Source organism: Apium graveolens, chromosome 1 (genome assembly GCF_009905375.1).
Source record: "Apium graveolens cultivar Ventura chromosome 1, ASM990537v1, whole genome shotgun sequence".
Classification (NCBI taxonomy): Eukaryota; Viridiplantae; Streptophyta; class Magnoliopsida; order Apiales; family Apiaceae; genus Apium; species Apium graveolens.
This window is the reverse complement of record NC_133647.1, coordinates 168038249-168061831: the sequence shown is the minus strand read 5'-3', so window position 1 is coordinate 168061831 and position 23583 is coordinate 168038249.

The following is a 23583-nucleotide window of genomic DNA, read 5'->3' as shown; positions in this document are numbered from 1 at the left end:
CTAATTCAATCACTTGCTTACCATTTACTATGCGTAGTTCTATGCAAATTAGAAACTCCTTTCTAATTTCATTCACTCTGGCCAGAGATTCCTGAACTAGCATAAGTGGATCAGCCTTGAACATTCGCTTCCTTCACTGGAAGGGGTAGATCCTTTATTGATCATACACTATCTTCGTGTACAAATTCCTATACCCAGAAGAGCCCTAATAATTGTCCCTGGAGACTAAGAACTAAACCAAAGCATAGTTCAGTGTACACAAGATGACTATGATGACCTCAAGTCTAAGGATACTTGTACAACTATCACTATGTGAACAACTGCTAACACGTGAGTGAACTCCATCAGTTGTTCAACTGTGCGAGTCATGTTCAGTGAACTTATTCTATAATAAGCACCTACATACTAGCTATAGTGTCACCACACAAATATCTATGAGAACAGACATCCTTCATAATGAAACAAGCATAGTATGTACCGATCTTTGCGGATTATTAATTACCAGTTAGTAATCCTATGACCAGGAACTATTTAAGTTTAGAGTTATCATCTTTTTAGGTCTCACTATTATGATCTCATCATAATCCATAAAAAGATTTACTCTAAACTATGGTATATCTTATTTAAACACTTAAATAGATAGAGCCCGTAATAAAAACAAAACAAGTCTTTTATTAATATCAATGAAATCAAAACAGATTACATAAAAGTTATTCCTAAATCCTCATACATGATTGGACTTAGGACATATTCCTTTCAATCTCCCACTTGTACTAAAGCCAATCACTCTGGTATATAATACCCATCTTGTCCTTTTGACGATCAAAGTGACTTTCATAAAGTAGCTTTGTGAGTGGGTCTGCTATGTTGTTATGTGTGTCAACACTATTTCAATGCAATACAAGAAATGTTACCGCGCTCCCACTAACCCTTTTGTAGACGCATGGTTCATCTACGTTTTTGATAAAATCAAACTCTTTGATTGTCTCACCAAAACGGATATTCCATCTACGAGAAGCTTGCTTTAAACCACATATGGTTCGCAGTAGCTTACACACTAGGTTTTCATTTCTCTTGGAAAGAAAACCATCTGGCTAATTGCCAGATCTCATAGTCGTAGTAAGCAGCAATCGCAAGCAAAATCCGAACTGATTTTAACAGGGCTACAGGTAAAAGGTTTCATCAAAGTCAATCCATTGCCTTTGTTTGAATCCTTTTCCCAAAATCCTGGCCTTATAGGTCTCCACCTGGCCATCTGCTATAATCTTTTTTTTGTATACCGTATACATAGATTCCATTCCGGATTTCATGGCACTATGCCATTTCTCTGAGTCAACACTACTCATAGCCTCATTATAGGTTACAGGGTCGTCATCATCAATGATCGACAACTCATTGTCATTCTCAATGACAAGGCCATATTACCTCTCAGGTTGGCGAGACACTCTCCCTGATCTATGAATGGGTTGTTCCACAAAAGGTTGTTCAGTCAGAACAGGTGTTTCCACTTGATCCGTAGTAGTTTGTGCTTCTTGAACTTCATCAAGTTCAATTTTGCTCCCACTATTTCCTTCAAGGATAAACTCCTTTTCCAAGAAGGTAGCATGTCTGGAGACAAACACCCGATGATCGGTGTAAAAGTAATACCCTAAAGTCTCTTTAGGATATCCAACAAAACTACATTTTACGGATCGATATTCCAGCTTATCTGGGTCAACTTACTTGACATAAGCTAGACATCCCCAAATCTTAACGTGTTTAAGACTCGGTTTCCTTTCTTTCCATATCTCATACGAAGTTTGAGGAACAGATTTTGGAAGGCACCATATTCAGTAAATATGTTGAGGTTTCCAATGCATAACCCCGTAGGAATACTGGAAGATTTGCATAGCTCATCATGGACCAACTATGTCTAACAAAGTTCGATTTCTCCTTTCAGATACCAATCTGGAGGCGTCCATTGGAAGACTATACCATTTACTTTGAGATAATCCAGAAACTCTCCATTCAAGTATTCACCACCTCGATCTAATCGAAGAATTATAATACTATGTTTGGTTTGTTTCTCCACTTCATACTTATACTCTTTGAACTTTTCAAAGGCTTCAGACTTGTGTTTCATCAAACACATATCCGAATCTAGATCTATTATCCATGAAAGTAATGAAGTATGAAAATCCACCCATGGCTTGCGTAGACATTGGTCCACATACATCTGTGTGTACCATTCCTAGCAAATTTGCAGTCCTCTCTCCATGTCTACTAAATGGAGACTGCAGTGCCACAATGAAGTGAGATTTTCATCATCCCTTTTTCTTTTATTAGTTGGCTCAATCTGAAGTAAATTATGTCACATTTATACAGACCATTATTTAAAGTACCACGTCCATAAAGAATATTATCTCTAAGAATAGAACATTCATTATTCTCAATAATAAATGAAAATCCAGCCAAGTCTAACATGGGAATAATATTCCTCACAATCGAGGGAACAAAATAACAATTATTTAAAACAATAGTCTTGCCCGTAGGCATATGTAAATGAAATGATTCTACATCTTCAGCAGCAACTCTTTCTCCATTTCCCATCAGTAGAATCACCTCATCTTCCTCAAGAGTCCTACTTCTCATTGGTCCCTGCAACAAATTGCAGATGTCAGAACCATGGGCGGTATCTAATACCCAAGTAGAAATTTGGCTTAATGACATATTCACTTCTATCATGAACATACCTGAATCAGAAGCGGCAGTCTCACTACCCTTCTTCTTCTTCAATTCTGCAAGGTAAACCTTGCAGTTACTCTTCCAGTGCCCCACCTTGTTATAGTGAAAGCAAACAACTTTGCTCTTGGGGTCTTCAGCTTTTGGTGGAACCGGCATTTTCTGACCTACTTTCTTCTTCTTGGAAGGGTTCCTCTTCCTTTTCTTAGGATTGGAACCTTCACCAATTAGAAGAACAGAACTCTTCTTAGGGGGAAAATTCGATTCCGCAGTCTTCAAAATGTTATGGAGTTCAGGCAGGCTGACATCCAACTTATTCATGTGAAAGTTCACAACAAACTGTGAGAACGAACTCGGAAGCGATTGCAAGACCAAGTCTTGGCTTAGCTCCCCATCCATGGCAAAACCAAGTTGTCCAAGACGTTCAATCAAATTGATCATCTTAAGTACATGGTCATTCACAGATGATCCCTCAGACATCCTACAACCGAACAACTCATTCGATATCTAATATCGAGCTGTCCTCCCTGCCACATCATACAACTCTTGTAGATGCATGAGGATAGTGTGAGCATCCATATGCTCATGTTGCTTCTGTAGCTCAATGTTCATGGAAGCTAGAATGATGCATTGAGCAACATTTGCATCATCTATCCACTTACGATACATAACATGTTCATCATTATGTGCATCACTAGCAGGTTCAGTAGGCTTAGGTGAGTCAATCACGTATTCCAGCTTCTCAATCCTAAGAACAATTCTCAAGTTTCGAAGCCAGTCAGCATAATTAGGACCAGTCAATTTGTGAACATCCAGTATGCTCCTGAGTGATAGTGCAGAAGACATAACGTACAAAGTAAATCTGTAAATGATAAACACATAACAACACTTAGCAAATAATCGATTTCATTTCAAAACACTATATGAATCGGGTCTTTATTCATAAGTGGCTCCCACTAGTTTACCTAATTTATTCAAACCCCTACGTGAAAAATTAAGCATTCATAATGCTAGTGGGAATAGGGATCCTACATTCCATTACACAACCCCGGCTGTAGCACGAACCGCCATGTAATGTTCAATAGGCAGACAACTCTTGTCAATTACATCTAATGTTATTCCCTAATCAAACTTTAGCCTCTTGAATAATTGAGTCACGGCTGTGGCACGAAAAACTCAATATTCTAAGTCAAGTCTAACCCAACATTCCGTACAGTTGAATCAGTCCCCAAAGGCCCACGGCTGTAGCACGTACCGACCTTTAGATTCTTATTCAATGTACACATCTCTATGTAATAGAAAAGTATTTCTTATTTCGAAATCAAAGCCCTCGGCTGTAGCACGAACCGACAATGATTCAAAAATAAGAACTACTTTCTATCATGTTGGAAGGCTATGACCGACACAAGCCCGTTGTATCATTGGCCAATTACTACTTGATATTATTTAATTTTAGAGGGATTATATTACGTTACAATCATAATCATATTATAAAGAGATTCTTCCTTTTAAATTAAATATTTCAAATCAATAATCAATAATCAGATGATTCCCAGATCGGGTGGAGCATTGTCAAGAGGCGTCACTTAATAACCCTTTCTTACAGATAGAAATCTGTTGTTGACAGAATCATCCTTTCTCTCATATCGAAAATTCATATTCAATTACGTGTTTCACAAACACAAGAATCTCATGATTGTATTCATAATATTGTTATTAAGGTTTTGAAACAATTTCACTATACTAGGTTGTCTAACAAACGCCTTATGTTCATTTAAGTTCACCTAAATCTATCATCGCATGATAAACTAAGCATATATCACATTAATAAACATGAATAAACATCAAGGTAGGCATGTTATATCATCTAGCACATTAGTCTAAGCATTATACATCTCTATGTATCACATGAAGCATTTAAAAGCAGTTAAAACAGTTAAAAACAGCTTTAAAACACTTCCGGAAATATAAACAGTTCAAAACTTTTATATAAACTAAAATTGATAACTCCATTAGATCCGTCTCGGAAAAACGAATCCAACGGTATATTGCACGCCTAAAACGGAGTTACGAAACTCCCAGAAAATCAATTTTAATGTAAACAGTCGGGCTGTAACGCATTACAGGAACGCGTTACAAGCCCTGTAACGCATTCCGGTGATGCGTTACTACCCTTTTAACCAATTAAAAGGTGTAACGCATTCCGTGAATGCGCCACAGGTGTGTAACGCATTCCCGGAATGCGCGACACCCTTTTAATTTTTTTATCTTTTGCAGCAGCCGCCGCCGCCGCCTTTTCTCGATCAGCGTGCGCCGTACTTCACCTGTCTTCTTTCTCCGTGCCAACAGCATCAACAGACAACACACAGATGTAGTACAGATATATATACATACTTACAAACAATTTATATATATATGATTTATTTAATTACGAATTTAATTGCAAGATCTTCAAAAATTCATAATAAAAAATCTATACATCATAAAATTATGAAAAAAATACCCAGACGATCTACAACACTTGTAGAACCCAGATCAACATTCAAAATTATTCAGAGAAATGATTTCTCATCATACAAAATTAAACCATGATATAACTTGTAAAAATCATAATTAATTCATACAAGCACATAAAATTCTGAAATTTTTACCACATATCTATATACATACAACCTGTGCTCTAATACCATTGTTGGATTTTAAACGCAGCGGGGGCATGGCAAAACACTTTTACACATATAAAATCCAAATAATAGCATATAAATCGTGATAAAAACATAGGGATCGAATCTAATCTTTAAAATAATTCGGAGACAACGATCAGAGATCCTTAGCAGTTGCTCCACAAGTGTGAAGCACTCCACCGGTATCCACCAAGAAAACGATATTAAGGAGGAGGAAGGAGGTGGAGAGAATTGGGTTTTCCAAACTTTTTGGGTTTTTGGTGGTTCTTCGGTTCGAATAAAAATAGGGTCTATAATAGTGTATTTATAGGCAAAATTTTCAGCTGAAATTTTCCCATAAATATTATTATTATTATCCCATTTATTATTCTCATTAATAATTAAAACACCTTTTAATCATTAATCCTTTTTCTAAACACTTTAGAAATAATTCTCTCTCTTGATTTAATTTCCAAAAATTAAATCCTTAATTAATAATATTAAGAACTTTTCTTAATTAATTTATAATCAATTAAATCTCATTTAATCAATTATTAAATTTGCCAATTAATTATTTATTTCACAAATAAATAATTATTAGCCATTATTAATTAATTCCTCCACCATAAAATCATTCTCTTTTATGGTGTGACCCTGTAGGTTCAATATTAAGCCGGTAGTAGAAATAAATAATAATAAAACTATTTTATCATTATTTATATAAATTCTCTAATTTATTAAATATGATTAATTAATTAATCACATTTATTCTACATCGTGAGGGATACTTCTCAGCATATCGCAACTATCCGGATATATGAATTCACTGCTTAGAATACCAAGAACCTATTCAGTGAATAGTTACCGTACAATAAACTCCTTCTACCCTACAATGTCCCGATTAAATACAAGGCATGGATCTCGTGTCAAGCCTATCTAATTCAATCACTTGCTTACTATTTACTATGCGTAGTTCTATGCAAATTAGAAACTCCTTTCTAATTTCATTCACTCTGGCCAGAGATTCCTGAACTAGCATAAGTGGATCAGCCTTGAACATTTGCTTCCTTCACTGGAAGGGGTAGATCCTTTATTGATCATACACTATCTTCGTGTACAAATTCCTATACCCAGAAGAGCCCTAATAATTGTCCCTGGAGACTAAGAACTAAACCAAAACATAGTTCAGTGTACACAAGATGACTATGATGACCTCAAGTCTAAGGATACTTGTACAACTATCACTATGTGAACAACTGCTGACACGTGAGTGAACTCCATCAGTTGTTCAACTGTGCGAGTCATGTTCAGTGAACTTATTCTATAATAAGCACCTACATACTAGATATAGTGTCACCACACAAATGTTTATGAGAACAGACATCCTTCATAATGAAGCAAGCATAGTATGTACCGATCTTTGCGGATTATTAATTACCAGTTAGTAATCCTATGACTAGGAACTATTTAAGTTTAGAGTTATCATCTTTTTAGGTCTCACTATTATGATCTCATCATAATCCATAAAAAGCTTTACTCTAAACTATGGTATATCTTATTTAAACACTTAAATAGATAGAGCCCGTAATAAAAATAAAACAAGTCTTTTATTAATATCAATGAAATCAAAACAGATTACATAAAAGTTATTCCTAAATCCTCATACATGATTGGACTTAGGACATATTCCTTTCACTGAGAACTCATACTGATAAGCTAGGAAAATTTGAATCAAAAGCTTATGAAGGAATCTTTGTTGGTTACTCACTATCAAGAGCATACAGGGTTTTTAATCTGAGAACAAATACTGTAGTTATCTCTATCAATATATATTTTGATGATAGAAGATTCCTGGTTTTGAAGAAGACTCTCATGAAAGTTTGATCTTTGTAAATAAAAATGCACCGTTAGAATCTGCATCAAACTCTAATGGATTATCAATTACTGATGATCCAAATCTTGATACTCCTTCAAATCCTGAAGATGATCATTGTACTAATGAACTTGCACATGTTGAGGGGGAGCAATAGCAGGTTCAACTAATAGTACTAAAACTGAAGAGTCAACACAAGATTCTTCTCAATCTGATCACTCAGAATCTAATGCTTATTCAATATCAGGAGAACATGAGTCAAGTCCTAATACTTCATCAGGAGCTAACGTCACTGATTCAGGGGGAACCTCAAATGCATTTGATGAGGCACATGATTCAGGGGGAGCATCTAGCTCAAGAAGGACATTTCCTCATGTCAAAAAATGGACGAAAGATCATACTCCTGATCTGATAATTGGAAATCATGATGAAGGTGTAAAGTCAAGAAGTGCATCTCAAAATGAATGTCTGTATTTATCACAATCTACTTTCAAAGGAAGAGCAAAAGAAAATAGAAAATGCACTTAAGGATACAGATTGGGTCATAGCTATGCAAGAAGAATTGAATGAGTTTGAAAGGAATGAAGTATTGAAGCTGGTGCCTAGACCTAAGAACAGGTCAATTGTAGGTACAAAGTGGGTCTTCAGAAATAAAACTGATTCTGATGGAACCATCGTCAGAAACAAGGCAAGGTTAGTGGCTAAAGGATATTCCCAATAGGAAGGCATTGACTATGATGAAACATTTGCTCATGCTGCTAGGCTGGAAGCAATCAGAATTTTCTTGGCATATGCTGCACACAAGAAATTCAAAGTCTTTCAGATGGATGTCAAGAGTGCATTTCTCAATGGAGAACTTGAATAAGAAGTCTATGTTGAATAGCCACCAGGTTTTGTGGATCTTAAACATCCTGACTATGTTTATAGACTTGACAAAGCATTCTATGGACTAAAGCAAGCACCTTGAGCATGGTATGAGACTCTTGCTCAGTTTCTACTTGAAAGTGGATTCAAAAGAGGTACAATAGATAAAACATTATTTTATGTAAATAAAGGTAAAGATTTGCTTTTAGTTTGTTTAATTTATGTGGATGATATCATTTTTGGATCAACTAATCAAAAATTGTGTGATAAGTTCTCAAAGTTGATGCAATCAAGATATAAAATGAGTATAATGGGAGAGGTGCGTTATTTCTTGGGATTGCAAATTAAATAGACTGATAATGGCATCTACATTAATCAGTCCAAGTACACAAAGAATCAATTAAAAAGGTTTAATATGTAAGAAAGTGCAACTGCAACTACTCCTATGGCAACTGCTACAAAGCTTGATCCTCATGAAGGTATAACAATTGATGTCAAAAACTACAGAGGTACTGCATTGGTTCTCTCTTGTACCTAACAGCTAGTTGGCCAGACATTATGTTTGCCACCTGTTTGTGTGCAAGATTTCAGGCAAATCCTAGGGAGCCACATCTTATTGCAGTTAAGAGAATCTTTAGATATCTCAAGGGTACTGCATCACTTGGTCTATGCTATGCAAGGGAAGATGATCTTGGATTGTGTGATAATTAGATGCTGACTTTGCTGGATGCAAAATAGACAGGAAGAGTACCTCTGGAAGTTGTCAGTTTTTGGGAGGAAGAATAGTTTCATGGTTCAGTAAGAAGCAGAAATCAATTTCTACTTCAACTGCTGAGGCAGAATATATTACAGCTGGAAGCTGCTGTGCGCGGTTATTATGGATGAGGAACCAGCTCATGGACTATGGATTATCATTTTATAAAATTCCTATTTATTGTGATAATCAAAGTGGTATTTCCATGACAGGAAATCCAGTGCAACACTCTCTTACTAAACATATCAGTATCCGATATCACTTTATAAGAGAACATGTCATGGAAGGGACAATTGAGCTTCATTTTGTTCCTACTGATCAGCAGCTGGCTGATATCTTCATAAAGTCATTACCTGAAGCAACATTTACAAAGCTTGTCAATAAACTTGGTATGGTTAGTTGGGACAGATAATTCTTTTATCAAATCCTGATATAAATTGATCAAATCCCGATGATGTCCTAAATATTTTTAAAGATATTATTTTGGGAATTAATGATGTATTTCTCTATATGCATGTTAAATTAAGTGATTTATTTGCTAAATGTGCATGTATACATATATCTCTGTCATCATTACAAATCAGTCTAGGGAGACGTGTATCACTTTTTTTTGGTTAAATCATTTAGTTAACTCTGCAGTTAATAATTAACCAAACCCCTAGTCCCTTCATATTCCCCCTCTCTTGGTTATTTAAACCACCATTCATCATCCAGTCTATCATATCTTCCCAACATAAAACTCTCAAATCTCCTTCATTTTTCATCTCCTTCACATTTTTTTTAAAACGATGGAGAACTTCGCTTGGTTTCACAGTTGTGGCACAAATATTGTGACACTCTTTCGTGCTGGGGTGCAAAGTTCATGGCATATCACCGCCACTTCAAATGATATTTTGATTCAACTCCCAGAAGTAACCAAAACTGACTTTCTGGGCTTTCAGAAAGAATTTCATCTCTATACCCTTTGTAAGCAAGAGAGGATCATTCGTCTTGCAATTCTCTTTGTTGAAAGCAGGAAGAAGCCCTGATCATCCACCACCTTAGTCCTCCAGACAAACATCCTCTGCTTGTTTCTCTTCACCGTCAGCTTTGTCGGGCTTTTTTACTAAGGCTGTTGAAGTTCTTATCTACTAGACTAGGATCCTCTTGTAATCTCTCATGCATGTAATCAAAATTTCATGAAATGTAATCTTTTGATCTATTAATGAAATTTTTGTTTACAAGATTTTAATCTCTGTTATTTAGTTGTGTGCATGTGATTGCTCTTGTTGTAGTCTGTTAACATCTAAATCATACACTTATCATGTATATTTTGATGGTTATTGAGATTAAATTGTGGTATTCAAATGAGTTTGCATTTTTTTGACAAATACTGATGAATTTGAGTCGTCAAATCCTGAAAGGTAAGCAGTTCCAAATACTGACGACAGGTCAGCATATTCTAATTTAGAATATTATTTTTTAAATGGTTTCTGAGTTGTTTAGTGCTGCAATTGAATATCTTATTCAATTATTGATTAATAGTGGATTATATGTTGAACAATTTCACACGGTAAATTCTTGAAAAAGCTGTGCGTATTTTGTTGCTAATTCCGCACTTTACTCCACTTTTAAATCCTATTACTCAGTAATTGCCATCTGTCTGAAGTCTAATTATATACGCTTCCTTCTTCATGTGTGTGGTATACACAATTCAGCTCTGCAAACCTATATACCCACAAGAACTTCAGTGACACAAATCATCATACACAAAACCTCACTATCCACATCTCACCCATATCCTTACACAACTCCTAGATATATCATGTCATCTTCTGAAGTTTCACCCATCATAAGCAATGTGGCGCCCCAAAATCCGGGATCAGGAATCTCGGAAGCCATGCCATCAAAACCACTACAAACCACATACCTCACACCACAATATATAAATACTCACACCTTACGACCCCACACTTATCACACACACACACTTACATGTTATTGTCTTGGAAACGAACCATTCATTACTAGAGTAAACCAAACCACATAGTGATAATTGTTACAACCCAAAAGTAGTTAAGTCTTACTGGGAAATAACCTTTAAGTAAGGCTAGTCTATCGGCCAAATATACGTTTCTTATTTATTACCTTACATAAGTCATACTTATAAATAAGCCAAACTAAAAGCAAATAAAAACCAATCCAACTTATTCAGACTACCTGTGGTGCAGCACCAAACAATCTACGGAACAACTGGCCGTTTTCTACCCGTTTCCTGGCTTTGGTTCTCATGGTAGGCATCTTGATTCACTGTTATGTTGTGTCAATTTAAGAAAACAAGTGTGAGCTATAATGCCCAACATAATAATGTACAGTATGAAAATGACCGTATGATAAACTTACGTAAAACATCATATATGATAATTATGTTTTATTCGAAAATAGTTTTCCTTGGTGATACACGCCTTTTATGAAGACAACCCTTTAATAGATTTTATTAACCTGCGAATACCTTAATAGTAAACCCAGCACCTAGGCTTGGGTTACGGTATTGCATCACAATTCCAATTGGAAGAATAGGACACTCGTTGGAGCCACCGCATATGATGATCAGTCGTAATACGATAATAGTAACCTTTTCTACTAGTAGAAGGACGACACCTTCGTATCCCGGTTATCACCCTTGCCGCATCCGGGCTACGTGTCCCATTTTTGGGTATACACATACTTCACAAGTTCCTGAGTACACAGAGTACCTTCGCTTGCGGTACCTTTGGTAGTCCATCTAGCACACGTAGTACCAGAGTCCCTTTTAAAAGAATTCTATCATATCTCGAGAACTCGAACCACATCGAAGTTCCCCAAGCGTTTTACTTGTTGATAGAAACAGCTTATCTTACTAGGATATGAATATATATATATATACGTACTTTCAAAATTTTTGAAGGAAGTACTAAGGATGTGAGTTGACCGTTGTCAACAGATAATGAAATAAGGGGGAAAAGTTTCTCCTTGAAACTATATTCAAAATATTAAATAAGTAGGGATAATATTCTCCGACGATCTGAAATTATTCGAATGATTTTCTGATTTTTAAATCATAAATAAACCCCTTAATAAATAATAAATAATTAAATGATAATCGATAAATAATTAAACCTCAAAGGAGTTTACCCTTAAAAGAATAAAATAATATTCCTCAACTAAGTTATGTTTAATAAATTAATAAACTTTAATATTTAATCGAGATTGAAGAAAATATTTACTGGAGAATACTTCTCCCTAATAAATGAATAGTAAGTAGTTATCTCTTGTCCAAATGATAAAGTATAGTTGAGAGAATACGATCTTTGGAAATTGTTTTAATAAAAGTTCGAGGTGTTTAATATTTTGTAAGTGGACGTTGAGTCCCTTTAAAACGTACTACTATGGACTTGTAATCGTCCTATAATATCACCAGAATGATTTCTGGGTTTTTATCTTGAAATCCCGACCGACTCCCGGTCTCATTATAATACGTCACGCTTATAGCGGTATTAAACATTTCACGATATATACTTATCGTACAACATCGCTATATTATGCGAAAATTCAATATCTACGTATCATGGCAAACATGGTATTTATGCAATGATAATAAAACAATCCTTTCACAACACAACAGTAAAAGGAGATGGTTCGTAAACTTGCCTGGGTATCTCGAGGTGGAGGATGCTCTAGGTTCCGCTCGGAAATCTATAACCATAAACACAATTCATTTCGTTAGGTCCCGTTCTAATTTACGGCTACCCGAACTCATGCGCTAATTATTATGCACCCTCTCAACTTATTTTACCCTTATTATTCCTTTAAGTCCTTATTCACATCATGGTCACTTCTTTTTTTTTCAAAGTATCTTAAGTTCATTTTCGTTTTCGTCGTCCGCTCCGCTTATGGATTCTAGGGTTTCTAATCGCACGATCTCGGCTCCGATATTTTTGTAACATTGAAAAATCATTATTCTCACTTGAAATTTTTACGGCAGTTAGGGAACTCAATATGTTACTCTCTGTAAAAATTTCATGATTTATGAACCTTCTTAAGTCGATCCTTTATATTTTCAAAGTTTGTAATTGGTAGCAGTTTTTGTCGTGTAAATCATTTTTAGTAAAACGGTCATAACTTTTGATCCGTAAATCGGAATCAAGCGATTCAAGCGCCTAAACAATCCTTATAACATTGTATATTATAATCAAGGGTTATTTTTCAAGAAACTATAGTTTACATCTTCAGGACGTTCTGCAGAAACTTAAAGTTATGTTTTGTTCGTTTTAACGAGATTACGTTTACGATCGGAGTTTCGTTTACGCCTTAAATCTTTATACTACCACCAACAATCATCATATCATAATAAACACACTAAATCCTATCAATAAAATCATGTTCTTGAGGCAACAACAATCAACCTTAAATCTACTTAACTAAACATCAAGATCTCGACAATATTACCACTAAAACTAGGTTTACAACTACATACTAAAAGGATCTTGAAATTGAATCTTAAATAAAGTTGGGTCAAAGATTTTTACGTTTCTTGAGAGCTTGAGATGTGTTTTTGATGAAGGTAAAGTCTTGGGAGTGATTAATATAGTTTTTGGAACCAAAAACCACCATTGAAATCAAGAAACCAAAGAAGAGTTACTATTCATACTATTCATTAGCAACTTTCTTGATTTTATTTCACCCATCAAACCTTAATAAAAAGAGATCAAAGATTTATCTTACCTTATTTTGGTTGTTAGGAAGCTTAAGAATTAATTGGAGGATTTAACCATGGCTAGAACTTGAGGTTTTGATTTTGAATTCCTTGGTTTGATGAAGAAGGTCGAATGTGGCTTAAAGAGAGAGAGGGAGTGTTTTTATGCTTGCTCCTTGGTTGCTTCTAGGAAATGATGTTGGTGATATCTTATATTGATTTGATATTCTCCTAGTTTAGAATCCTAGGTTTATTCTGGTTGCCAAATCCATGGACAAATCTAACTAGCTTGTGGTAGATTACAAGCTAAGCCACTTGCTTAGCTTCACTAGCTTACTATTCCATTAGCCTTGGTTGATCATCCTATATCTAGCTCACTATTTGATAAAGTAACCATGGTTACTTTCTTAGCATGGTTAGTTAGTGCGTTACGTTTATTTAATCATTTACGCGTTCGCTCGGTCGCTTAAACGTTTTCGTAATACTTCCTCGTAAATGGTCCGTGACGTAATTCCTTTCGTATTTATTTCTTATGTTTTGAATTACCATACTTGGATATACATCCGTAGGGTTTTAAATTCGTAATTATATTGTGATTCCCGTAATCCTCGAGGATTCGTAAATATGGTCGTTTTTCAAAGTTTGTTTTCTTCGAAAACACATAGGGTTTACATACACTCATTTGGTACGTATGATCGTAATATCAACTCCGAAACTCATTTTCTCATGCACTACATAGTGTGGGCTAAAAAGTTTTTCCCCATCCGTCAGGGTTACTATTTATTAAAAATTTTACAAGGTCTCAAAAATTTGAGTTATTACAAGCAAATCTACTATCATTCATGGAAACACCTTTAGAACCGATAACTATTTGGCTCTGCTTACACATAAGCAGTTTCTAAAATCTTTTCATGATATTCAGGATTTCTTACTCCAATATCCAGTTGGGTATGCTCTTACAAATCCTACCAAAGTGTCATACAATGCTGTAATGCAGGTATGAAATACAGCTCTTGTTAATGAAACAAACATTGCCTTCTCTTTTGAATATAAGGGACGCAAGTATGAAGTTGATGTTGATGTCTTGGTTCAAGCCCTGAGATTGCCTGCTTGTGATGGTGCTCTTAATAACTATGATACTGAGCAATTGTTTTATATGTTAAGGACACTGAGCTATAAAGGTGAAATCACAACCATTGGCAAGCTGACAAGGACAAAATTGAAGAGAGAATGGAATTTCTTCTTTGACTATTTCTTACTCCAATGTCCAATTGGGTAGTCTTTCCTTTACTCTGGTAATTTTGACTACGGTTATACTATACTTCAATTCATGATTGCTAGAAGAGCAGATATATTAAGAGTTATAGGGTATACTAGATTTCTTCAATTGATTTTCAATTTTCTAAGCCCTGATGCTAAATTTGATAATGATGAATTGCTCCCTGTGTTTCAAATTGATGAAAAAGCTATCAATGATCACATTAAAAGGGATGAAAATAATGACTTTTCAAGACCTCATTTCCTTCCTAGGAAGGTCAGACAATTTCTATTAAGAAATAGACCTACTCCTACACAAGTGCCTGCAAATCCGGATGCTGACACCTCTGTACCACTTACTGATGTTGTGGGACAAGACACTACCCATCTTGTTTTTAATTCAAGCACTTTTTCTCCTGAACAGCACTTTCATCCAGCCACTAAATTAGCTTCCTTTGGTGTCTCCCAGAAGGCATCAGTTGTAACAAAGAAAAGGCTAGTTAAGAAATCTGTTAAATCTGAACAGAAATCTCTAAAGACCTTACTGAGTGAGAGTGAGGAGAAAGAAGGATGTTCCACAGTTAGAAAGAGAAGACTGATTATGCATGATGATTCAAATTCTGACGATCAGATGCCCACTGGGTCAAGGATGAAGATCAAGAAACCAACAGTTGTAAATCCTGATGAATCTGTTAACATTACTGGTATCAAGGAGCCAACTACTGATGTTAGCGCTCTACTAAAAAAGATTCCAGTACTCAAAGAAACTGAAGTAACCAAGACAGCTGAAAAGAACAGCTTGAAAAGAAAAGGTGGATCAGCAGTTGGGTACACCAGAAAGAAGAACAAGGTTCAGTCCTCTGCTATGGATGTCAGTCCATAAGAACCTAAGTCTCAAAGGGATTTAGCAACTAAGACACATCCAGTCACACAAGAACCATCTTCTCAAAGGGAAGCTGCAGATCAAGATGATGCTCAAATCATTGTTGATTTTGCTCAAAGTGATCTTCTTGCTGATTCTGAGCAACTACTGAAGGAAACGCAGGCTCATCAGGAAGAATTGTCAAAGGTGGATGTAGGTATCAATGATCCTATTTTGAGGAGAGTACACAAGAACCTTCACCAACACTGACTGAAGCAGCTCACATTCCTCAGGCCCCACAAGAACCATCCATTCAAAGTACTGATGCTGGCCTATCTCATCCTCTTGACAAGTCAACTCCTGATGCTACATCAACTCCTGATGCTGTTCATTTTTCAACCGCAACAGCTACTACTAATGATCCCTTGTTGATTACTAGTTTGCTAAAGCATCCTGATATGTTATGTGTTCCTCCACTATCATCACTTCCACTTAAGGACTCACCTTCAGGTATTGCTTACTCTCTTACACATTGTTACTCATGTTTGTATGATTATAAATAGTCTCTTGTTTGAGGCTACCCCTATTTATATGACAAGCATACTACTCCTCTCAGCCATCTCTTATTTCTTTGACAAATGCGTGACTGTACTTTTCTGTGAGACTGTGTGAAAATAGTATGAGAGAAAATAAAATTTTTGAGTGGCAGTCTCCGGTACTGGCAAAAGGAGAGGTAGTTTTGAGAAAATAATTTTATAAGTGTTTCTTTACTTGTAAACTTTCTTCTGTGAGAAAAATATTACTCTCAAAAATAATATATGTGTGAGAAGTGATGAGATCACTTGAAAAGAAAAGAGAGATTTAGGTGTTACCTTGTTTATGTTTCAGGATCTCATCAGGAACAGACACCTATTGCTGAGGATTCATCTAAAAGCAAAGCAATTCTGTCTAGTTCTGCAAATTCTTCTGAGGTTCTGTCTAGTTCTAATTCTGATGATGATAGTGATGATGATGTTTCTGACACAGCCCGGCTCAAGGCTGCTATTGATGCATCTAAGAAGTCCAATTTTGGTTCTTCTCCACATTTCAGTGAAAATCCTTCTTATTACAATGTTGATGCTGAGCACTTTAGAAAGCCTGAATGGGATTTTAAATGGAGAAATGCAAATGCTTATATTTTATCTGCTATTGGTATGCAACATGTTCATAGGGCCTATGATGAAATTCAAAATCCTGATCTGAAATTGCATCTTAAGGCTTCAACTATTTCTGTGAAAGGGATTTATTCTGAACTTGATGATATGAAGGAATCTCATGCTAGTTTAAAGGACAATATTGATGCATTCATGCTCAATACACCTACCTCAGCTAAACTCACAAATGTGAAAACTGCTATTCAAGCTGTGGTTCAATCTCAACAAAGCATGGATTCTAGATTTTCTTCCTTGGAAGATAAAGTATCTTCTATGGATGACAAAATGGATGTTATGTTTTCTCTTCTTTCAAATACTGATGACAAAAGGGGGGAGAAGATAGTTGCTACAAAATGTACACCAGATTCTATTCAGATGAAGGATAAAAATACTTATGGTGATGGTGATAAAAATTGTAACACCCCCAGATCGGGGTTCGGGAATCCGGGTCGTCACGGTCTTTCTTTCCATAAATATCACTTAACTTAATTAAAAATAAATAACCTCATACTGTGACCTCACAATAACACACACCACAATACGTTATAGTCTCAGAGATGAAATTGAAATAAGTACAAGTCCTTGAATCCATAAATTAAAAGTTATTACAACCCAAAATGATTTCTTAATAAGTTTACAATTAGTTGCCATTATCCAACACAAGTTATAATTATACATAATTGATTCCCAAAAGTAGAATGCATGGCCTACAGATAGATCTATCTTTACAGCTATGGCAGCTATGATATCAACGGGAAGACGCGGGACGCTTCCCACGCTCTTGCGCTGGGTCTGCTAGAGTCTGGCCATCTTTATAACTGTTGTTGTGTGATGAAGAAATGAAGCAAGAGTGAGCATTACAGCTCACAAGGTAATATATAGTTTAATCAATAATGCAAGTATCTGAAGAGATAACTTACTGAAAATCTTTATCAAGTGTAAGATAATTACTTACTGAATATAAGCTTAAAGGAGGATGAAGTTACAAAATACTTCCATATACTTATATCATTTTAGACAACTACTTGAACTACCACTGTTCAAAGTATAATAAGTTTTCAAAGGTTCATCACATAGATGGGATTACAACATAAGACTTGAATAGATTCAATTTTTGAAATATTATTTGAATGAAATGAAATTACGAGATACTTCATTAAGTCCCGATATATATACCTATCTATATCTCTCATACATTCCCTGAAAACCTCTGTTATGAAAAGTATAAACAGAGTTGTAATATCCAATGAATTTGGAATGAAGAGAATTTTGGCATAAACCCAATATCTTGCTGATCAGGCAAAGATACTAATTAAGTAACCTTTTCTACTAGTAGATGGATGAATCCCCCACCGATCATCACCCTGGCCGCATTAGGACCTTGTGTTGGACCGCCACCCGGCCTCTTACGCGTTGATGGACTGCCACCCAACCACTTACACTTTGATAGACCGTACCCCGGCTTGTCGCTTATGCCGACTCAATTAAATGGACTTACTTCCCGAACATTGGGCAAGTAATCAAATTGTTTTCTCAAAACAGCAACCTCGTTGCGAATATAAAATACACCACAGAGCCGGATCCCTTAGATTTTTGAGCAAGTATTCAAGTCCCCTTCGAAAGGAAGATCTTAAATTTGAAAACGAGTTTTGGGATCCGCTCTAACTTTTAAAATTATTTTGAAGACTCCAAAACATTTTTAAGAATGTTTGGAGTAATGCTGATTTAATAATATAAATCAGTCCCGATATATTAGAAAATATCTGAATATTATTATTTAAATAATATTCCCATAAAGGATAGTCTTTGTAAAAATAATTGAAGTAGAAGTTTTAAAACTCATACTTGAAACGAATAATAAATAACAAAAGATATACTTATACGAAAGTACGATCCTTATTTGAATAATCGAAAATAATTTTGATTATTATTTAAAACTATCGAATGTACCTTATTCGATTAATAGTTATAGAAAACTATATATATATATATATAAATATATATATATATATATATATATATATATTATACTCGGGAACATCGACTCCCAGTTTAGAAAAATGTTCACCTTAGCGTTCCCTATACTAAGGGTATACGCAACTACTACTAATCTCTATCATAAGTATTATGCAGTTTATAAGCATTTGAATTGATAAAATAATATCAAGATTTCACAACATGCATATATATATACCATATCAACATGCTCCAATATATCGTAAGATTTTCTAATAACAGTCATGCATTTATCTCAAGATAATGCATCAATATGTTTACATCACAACAACAGTATAATGGGTAGAAAACTTACCTGAGCGACTGGGGGTGGTAAAAGGCCTGGGGCGAGTCTGGTAACCTATAAACAACATATAAGTTGGAATTAAACCACGGTCGCTTAAGAAACTAGACTTTAACCAATTGGACCCTAACGTTCGCTTTTGCACTTAACGATTCACATAAGTCGCTCGAGTACCCTCGGCTCCACCATTTTTATAAAATTAACCGTTTAACTTTTTAAGGCGGCTCTTTCGCGAATACTCTACCAACTGACCAATCAATATTACATAATTGTTTCATTCTCCAATTAGTCATTTAAGGACCTTAACCAAGGTTTCAAAGTAAAGCGAGGGGTAATGGTTCGCTCGTGAAACGCCGTTACTTAAAACGGTCGTTTCTCCTAAATCGTACATCGGATTCAAGCAAACCATATAGCAAAATGAAGCTTATGACATGATCTAGCTAAACATGGAAAAGCTACAGATTAATCAGTTAGCTTTTTGTCCCGAACACTAAGAACAAGCAGTTAAATGAAAACGGGTATTACGACGGCTATGTTTACGTGATTACCAAAGTTTAAACTACTCCAATCAACCACAAACCAACTCATAACCATCAATACAACCAAACTTCATCCAAAACTTACTACATCAGTCCATAATCTCAAGATTTTTTCAACTCATTCAATCACAAACAAGAGCTACTAACTATACTTAAGGTTCATTAACCAATAACCAAGATTCATAACTCAAAATCACTACAAATCCAACCAAACTCTAAACAAACAAGAATCATGCTTCTCATAAACTATATTAATCAAAACCACTCCTAGATACTCAAAGTAAAGCTAGGGTATGAGGTTTTACTGTCCTTGGTGAGTAGAAGTAACCAAGAAGCTTGAAATAGCCCTTGAAAGTCCTTACCAAAGCTAGATCTAACCAAAAACATAAGACCAAACAATTATAATTTTTGAAAACACTATTCACTCTCTTCTTCAATGATTTATTGAAAAAGATTGTGAAGGAAATAGCCATAAATAATCATAAAGGACCTTGGATATTTACCTTACAAAATAACAAGGCTTGAATCTTGAGTTTTGGATTTTCTTCTTCTTGAAATGGGGGGGAGGCCGAGAGCTTCTTGTTCTTGGAACAAGAAGTCAACTTGTTGTTTTGTGTAATGAATTAGTTGGTTTATTCTTTTTATGGCTTGGCTACTTTTTAGATTTACCATGGTAACTTTTACTTGGCAAATAATCATCCAACAAAACAATTATTCTTGTCATGCTTATGTCATCATGATTGTGTCATCTTTTAACACATGTCTTCTCCTTGTTGGTGTGATGATATCATCATCCACTAACCTCTTTGATTAACCCTTAATTACTTGGCTAATGACCGCTTATCTGTTACACGGTTCGCTTAACTTTCGTTCCCGTTTTTCGTTTGAGGGATCATACCCGAGATCTTATTACTCGGGTTCCTCTAAACCTTTCTCAATATTTTATATTCCCTTTATGATCCTCTCTTATAATTCTTGAATTTAAATCCTTTTAATCATGTTACCTTATACTCAATTCTTTCGGTATCTGGTGGATTTTCGGGAAAAATCAAAGTGTTCGAATTTGGAATCTGACGATCTTTACATACACTTATATACTTTATGGAGTACTAATAAGATCTCAGAATATCAATAAAAGAACTCCTACATAGTGTGGCATGAAAAATTTCCTTAATCAACATAATCAGCAAAATCACTATTCATAAGGATTACAAAAAGTCCAAAATTTTTGGGGTTATTACAAAAATCCAGTTGCAAATGTTCCAGTTGTTCCTACTGCTCAACAACCTCAACATTCTAAAAAGTCTGTTTCTTCAGGACAAGGGAAGTATACTGGTGCTCATGAAGCTAAGCACAAGACTACTGATGATGCTCCTGGGATTGGTGATGTTACACTCTCTAACTTAGCAGATGCTAAAGGGTTATTCTTCCCTTACAGACACAAGGAAACAGGTGAAGAGATTATTCTATACTACAAAGATAAAAATTTTGAGCAAAAGAATGCTAGGAGTGCTCTTAGAAAGATAGCTGAATAATTTCCTGATCTAACAACTAAAGAAGCAGTTATGCAACAGAAAGAGTTAATGGCTCAAATTGAAGCTGAAGTCAAAACCTCTAAAGGAAGAGGAATAAGAGGTGGAAGATCTACAAGAGCTAGAGGAAGAGGAAGGACTCCTAAATCAAGTCAAATGGTTACAATTGATTCTGCATTTCTGAATGTTTTATCTAGAGAAGGTTATGTTCCTGTACATGGGCATGAATTAGCAGAAGAAGTTCAGAAGACTGAAGAATTGATTGTTCAAAGGAAGAAAAGATCATCCATTGACATTGCTCAAGTTGATATAACAAATCCAAATATAACTCTTAAAGCAGACACAAATCCTGAGGATAAAGCAAATCCTGATACTAAAAATCTGATAGCTGATTTTGATACTGATGAAAAAGTGGTCAATGCATTGAATCAGTTGGTTCTTACTACAGTAGTTGATTCTCATAATTCAGAGGTTGATGAATAAGAAAGAATTGACAGAAGGAAAACTGATCAAGCATGTAATGCTTATGTGCAGAGAATTCTAAATTCAGAGAGAGAAAGCAATGGCGTAAAGCAAAAGGAAAGATTTATGATCTACCTACAAGTTATGCTCCTTTCAAAAAACAGGATAGAAAATGCAAAGATGTTGATTCATTCAGTTATCCTAAAGGGTTCAAGCATATTGAATATGTGTCTGCAGGACTAAGAGATCCTATTTCAGAACAGAAAGATGTTGACAAGTCCATCAAGAAACCTTCTTGGGTGGAATATAATGAAAGGCTGAAGCTTGTCAAATCTCTAACTAGAGGATGTATTGGCTATTCTGGAATGGAGATTCTGAGGTCTAATTTAATGGATACAAATACTCTGACTGACAATCTTGGTGAAAGAGTTACTTCTTCACATCTTGAAAAAAGTTGAAACTGTGAAGATTGTATATAGAAAGATAAATGATAATGACGTCAGAGAAGAGACTAAGTACTTTTTGATGGATGGTAAAGTAAAAAGTTTTACCTTACATCAACTCTTGATGAATATTGTGACAGAGTTGAAATACATTCACTATCTTCTTAGAGTTGAGAATAATGTAACCAGAAATTGGTCTTCTATGATGCTTGATATTATCAAAAGAAGAGCCATGACTAAAGATGATAACTACAATGGTGATTATGTTCCTATGTACAAAACTTATACAGGTCAAGAAATAAAGATGTAGAAGGGAGCTGCAGTTCTAAAAGTTTTTCTCAACAATCCTCAGTTATCCTTCTCTTGATCATGATGATGTTAGTTGGAGCTTTATACTGATCGGTGATCTTGAATTGAATAAAAGTTCAATTTCCAAACTGAGATCAGCCATCTATCAGCTTGGAGAATATACTGAAGAGAATAGAGAGTTGAAGAAAAATCTTGTTGAAGTCCTACAAGACAAGGAGGAAGAAAGGTTGAATAACTTTCTGGAAACAACTGTCAATTTTCTTAGGATACTAAAGTAAGCTTTACTCCTTGTACAATTTGTAATTGGTTTTGGCATCATTAAGAATGAAATTTGTGCTTCATCACATAAAGCATAAATTAGGGAAGATTGTTACATGCTGATTCTCAATGATCAGAAGAAGCTCGGGATCTGGCTGTATTTTAGATGTCATCAGTATTTGGTGTGTCGTCAGGATTTGACACATCATCAGTATTCGCATGTCATCAGCATCTGGAGGCAGCCAGCTGAAGATTGATTATGTTCCTTAGTTTGAGGGATGGATATCTATTACTTTCGGAGTTATAAGACTTTATATATTCAATTAAAGATATGTATCATTTTCTGTTAGTAATTGATAATACATATCTTAGATTGATTTGTAGCAGCTGTGTAATATATAAACACAGTTTAGGTTATCACATAGTGATTATCTTGCGTATTGTACGACCTAACAGCTCTCAAGGACATCAGTATTTCTTGAGAGAGTTTGTAACAATTTTATTAGAAATATAAAGAACTGTTATATTTTTCATACTTGTTCGAAACATCTATACAATTGTATCCAACCCCCTTTAAACAATTGTATTATTACTGGGCAACATGTTTAAACTAAGACCATTAAACATATTTTAAAATTTATTTATATTTATATAATTCTACTGTGAATACTAATCTATTTATGAGAATGTTTCATTTTAAATATTATTATAATTACGGTAATCAAACTGATTTCCAACTAAAATTTCATTATTTCATTTTTAATACAATAATATAAATAATAAGTATAGTATAGTATAATATAGATTTCGTCTATTTAAATATAGTATAAATTAATAAAA